The 5,112-nt window shown below is 49.8% G+C and overlaps 1 pseudogene; it reads right to left on the bottom strand.

Annotated features, from left to right (window-relative positions):
• Positions 1–1,372: 1,372 nt before the first annotated feature.
• Positions 1,373–3,718, bottom strand: LOC123600382 (annotated as a pseudogene).
• Between the last annotated feature and the right edge of the window lie 1,394 nt (positions 3,719–5,112).

Below are 5,112 nucleotides of genomic sequence, written 5' to 3'. Positions count from 1 at the left end.
CTGGGGTGGAACCGCACTCGTGGAGGGTTGAGTAGGAGGCTCTGGTAATGAGTCACACGTGTGTTGCTCATCCATCTATCAGGAGGCTGTTTCAGGACCCCTTCATTGGCGTGTGCGGTCGTGATCCAGATCTCCTGTCCTAGGGTCAGTTTGTCTGCGTCCTTGACTAGGAGTGCTGTCACTGCAATAATTCTTAGGCATGGTGGCCAGCCGGCAGCCACTGGGTCTAGTTTCTTGGACAGGTAAGCCACGGGGCGGTTCCAGGGGCCTAAGGCTTGAGTTAGAACCCCTTTTGCTATTCCCTTATGTTAGTCTACAAAGAGGTGGAAGGGCTTCGTAATGTCTGGTAGGCCCAGGGCTGGGGCACTTAGGAGGGCCTTTTTTTAACTGATTAAAGGCAGTTTCTTCTTTTTCAGCCCATTTAAATGTTTTCCCCTCTTTGTTAGCTTCATATAGGGGCCTGGCGATCTCAGCAAACCCTGGGACCCAGAGGCAGCAGTAGCTGGCTGATCCCAGGAATTCCCTCACTTCTCTTCGGGAGGTGGGAGTAGGGATCTTTAGGACAGTTTCTTTTCTGGCATCTGATAACCGCCACTGTCCGCCCTCCAGGATATATCCCAGGTAACTTACCCTCTCCCTGCATATCTGAGCCTTCTTCATGGATGCCCGGTAGCCTAAGGCCCCCAGGGTAGCCAGCAGGTCCTGGGTCTCTCGCTCACAGTCTTTGGCCATGTCGGCAGCAATCAGGATGTCATCTATGTACTGTAGAAGGGTGAGGCCAGGGTGCTCCCTTCTGTACTCACCCAGGTCCTCGTGTAGTGCCTCGTCGAAGATGGTGGGTGAATTTTTGAATCCCTGAGGTAGCCGTGTCCAGGTGAGTTGCCCACTGTAGCCCTCCTCCGGATCATGAACTCGAAGGCAAATAAGGGTTGACTCTGGGGTGCCAGCGGCAGACTGAAGAAGGCGTCCTTTAAATCTAGTACTGTATACCAGACCCTGGAGGGTGCCAAGGAGCTCAAGAGAGTATATGGGTTGGGAACAGTTGGGTGTATGTCCGCGACCCTCTTATTTACTTCCCGGAGGTCTTGTACCGGTCAGTAGTCATTTGTGTGAGGCATTTTGACCAGCAGTAGGGGGGTGTTCCAGGCAGACTGGCAAGGAACTAGTACCCCTAAGCTTCGTAGTCTCCGGATGTGTGGCTGGATCCCCTTCCGGGCCTCCTGAGACATGGGGTATTGTTTGATCCTTACCAGACTCTCTCCTGGCTTGAGCTCTACCAGGACTGGGGTCCTGTGAGCGGCTAGTCCCATCCCCCCCGTCTCTGCCCAAACCCAGGGGAATTCTTATAGCCATCTGTCTATATTATCCTCTCTCAGGAGCGGTATTCATCCTCCAGTTTCATGGTCAGGACCTGGATGGGGTGGCCCTTGCCATCGGTGACCTGAGGCCCTCCTTGTCTGAAAGTTATCTGAGCTCCAATCTTGGTCAGTAAGTCCCATCCTAACAGCGGGTAGGAGTATTCTGGTATTACCATAAAGGAGTGGGATACCAGCCTGTTCCCAAATCTACTGTTCTTCAGGTAGTCCATGAATACTGGCTCATACCAGTTGCCCCTTGTACCCAGGACTTCTTGCTGGCTAGTTTTCCTTGTGGGGTGCAGAGGACCAAATGTGCTCTGGTGTCGACAAGGAAGTCAATAGGGGTCCCCTCCACTTTAAGAGTTACCCTGGGTTCGGGGAGAGGGTCCGAACCCTGACTCCCCTAATCACTTAGTTCATCTAGCTCTAGGACTTTTACTCGATCAGTCTTTCTTCCCTTCCTGCCGGCCCTTTTTGGACAATCTCGGGCCCAATGCCTTATCTCCTTGCAGTATGCGCACTGATCCTTCTGCAGCCTCTGCTTCCCCCCCTTGGTGGTTCCTTTACCTTTTCTTGCATTGTCTGCCAGCTGCCAGAGATGGCGGTCTTGTTCCTCAGGGGAGTCAGCAGTGGTAGCTAGTAGTATTCTGGCCAGGTCTCGAGTCTGCTTACTGCTGGCAGCCTCCATGGCGCGAGCCTGCTTGTCCTCAAGAGGCTCCCGGTTATTATATACCTTTTCGGCTACCACCAGTAAGTCCTGCAGTATTTTTTCTCCTAGTCTATCTATTTTCTGTAATTTTCTCCTAATGTCTATGGCTGATTGGTTTACAAAGACCATGATAACAGCTGCCTTGCTTTCCAGAGCCTCTGGATCCATGGGGGTATAGGTACGGAATGCCTCCATGATCCGTTCTAAAAAAGGCAGCTGGAGATTCATCTTTTCCCTGTTGTACATTTCCTACCTTGGCCAAATTGGTTGGCTTTCTAGCAGCCATTCAGAGACCCCCCATTAGAGTCTGGCGGTAGACCTGGAGCCTCTCCTTACCTTCTGCTGTGTTGAAATCCCACTGGGGCCGAGTTAAGGGGAAGGAGGCATCTATCTGAGCCTGGTTGGTGGTGGGATTCCCGTCTGTGCCTGGAACTAGTTTTTGGGCCTCATTGACGATTCTTTCTCTTTCTTCAGTTGTGAACAGGACCTGCAAAACCTGCTGGCAATCATCCCACGTGGGCTGATGAGTAAAAAGAACAGAGTCTAATAAATCAATAAGCCCTGTGGGTTTCTCAGAAAACTTAGGATTCTGAGCTTTCCAATTGTAGAGGTCACTAGTGGTGAAAGGCCAATAGTGATGGGGCTGACTCCCCTCCGCGTCTCGGGGTCCAGTGGCTTGCAGGGGCAGAATAGTGGAGTCGGCGGTGGAGGCGGATTGCTCCCTCTGAGCCCTTTGTCTGGTAAAGGGCGGGCTACCCACTGGAACGTTTCCGCCTCCCGCTCTCAGAACAGCGTCTGCCTCCCCCGGAGGGGGAGGGTGGTGTTCTTCCGGCATCCTAGAGGGGTTATATGGGGGAGGAAAAATTAATTCTTCTTCAGTACCCCCCTGTAGGACAGGGTAGAGGGGTGCTGAAGGCTGGGAAAGACTTTTCTTCTTCTTTGTCCCCTGCAAAGCAAGAATGGGTTTTGGCTCCGGAGGGAGTGGGGCTAGGAAGGGCTTAAGCCAAGAGGGTGGGTCTTCTACAAGGTCCTGCCAAGTGATAATGTAAGGGAGCTGATCAAGATGGCCTGTCTTAGGCCGAGAGATGATACTCCTGACTTGGTGGATAGTAGGGAAGTCGAAGGTCCCCTCTGGTGGCCATCCGACATTGAAAGTTGGCCACTCGCTAGAACAAAAAAACTGCCACCGACCCTTTTGGACTTCCACACTGAGGTTGTTAGCTCTTCCCCTCATATCCTTTAAGTGATCAATCATAATACTTAGAGGAGTAGTCTGAGTCTGTCCCATAACGTCCGTCCAGTAAGTCCACAGAACAAAACAGAGAAACACAAAAACAGACAAACAGAGGGCCCCTAGAAAGTCTTCCAACTCCATGGAAGCAAAACTGAAAACTAGCTTAGACCTTTGAGGGGAGTCCACGTCCCTGCAGAAGGGAGGATCGGAACGTCTTCCAAAACTCCTGGCCCATGGTCCTCCAGTGCGTCCACTTAGACCGCGTCGGGCACTACCAGAATTCCAGAAATGAGCTCACACAGAAAAGACAGAACAGACAGACACTAACCATGGCCAGTCAGGCTCTCCAGGTCAGGGGTCCCTCAGGGGTCTTGGGGATCCCGGGCCAAGCCCCCAAATGTTATGCCCAGAATTCGTGATCCCCAAAGACCGCCAGGGAGCCGAGTCCGATGCAAAAGCAAAAGAGCCTTTATTCGAGCTAGCTTGAGCTCAATCCCCTACCTGCACCGACGCAGCGGTGAGATACCAGGGAGAGAGAGCGAGTTTCAAAAGCACAAAGGTTTTATTGGGGCCTAGGGGCAGTTGGTGAGGTAATGGCTGTGGCCTCAGCCGATTGGCTGGGGAAGGGTCGGAGTCTTGTTACGCAGGTCGCTGGGCGTGTTTTGATCAGGAAGTTTGAACGGGTGAGCAGGAGGTTACTCAAGGGGAGGAGGTGCGGTCTGAGGTTTCTGCAATTTTCCTGGAAAAGGGGTCATGTCGGGGACGTAGTCACTCAAGGTGGAGGACACAGAACAAGATGGAGTCGGCTGGCGTAGGCCCGCCCTTTCACTATGTGCACTCTATTTATTTGTTTTTTTGTTTATTTATTTAAAGTGCACAAGCAGGGGAGGGGCAGAGAGACAGGGAGAGAGAGAATCCCAAGTAGGCTCTGCCTGGTTTCTGTCATTTTTGCATTGCAGCCTAGAAACATCCTTGGGGTAGTAACCTGAGTCCATTGTAGGGATCATCTCCTTGTTTCATGTATATCAGAGATCATTATTCCATGCTATCTTGTATATAGTGTCTTAAAAATCTTCATTTCATGTTTGTCCAGTTTTTCATTGTTTTACCCAAGTGGAAAAGTCAATCCCTTTTACTCCATTTTGCCAGAAGTGAAATTCCTCAATGTCTACAATTAGTTTTGAAAAGCAACAGTCAGATTTGGTAGGTGAATAAAATGTGAAAATAGAAGGGTAGATATGGGGTGCAACATATATAATAATACAATGTTAATGGTAGAATCTGAGTTTGAGTAAGTGATAGGTCACTATACAATTATTTCAACTTCTGATGTTTGAAATTTATTTTCTTTAAGTTGGGGGCAGGGGAAGTTATGCCCTAGATTTGGATAGATCTGGCCCATCCACTGTGTACCCTGTGGCGGTTACTTGTGCAAATCATTTTTCACTGTAAGGAAGTTCTGCAGGCAGGTGAGATTGGAAGGTCAATCTCAGTAGCCGGAACATTTTTCTGCCTATCTTCTGAGGAGGAAGATCTTGGAGATAAAGATGAATGACAACTTAGTCCTCCTCCATATCCATTTCCACCAGGCAATCTGCCAGTCTAGCAAGTGAATGAAAAAAAGGGGAGATATGGGGAAAATTAACAATACGGCAAATGAGAGAGCATAGCTTAGAATGTCCTATAAAAGGAAGAGTATGTATAGACTGCAATGTTTCTTTCTTCTGCCCTTCTTATAGAAATTTATAATATATCTGGCCCCTTGATGCCTGGGGCTGAGCTTTTTTTTTTTTTTTTTCTCAGTGTAAACT

This window comes from Leopardus geoffroyi, chromosome D1 (assembly GCF_018350155.1).
Source record: "Leopardus geoffroyi isolate Oge1 chromosome D1, O.geoffroyi_Oge1_pat1.0, whole genome shotgun sequence".
Taxonomy (NCBI): Eukaryota; Metazoa; Chordata; class Mammalia; order Carnivora; family Felidae; genus Leopardus; species Leopardus geoffroyi.
This window is presented reverse-complemented; position numbering and strand designations above follow the sequence as displayed.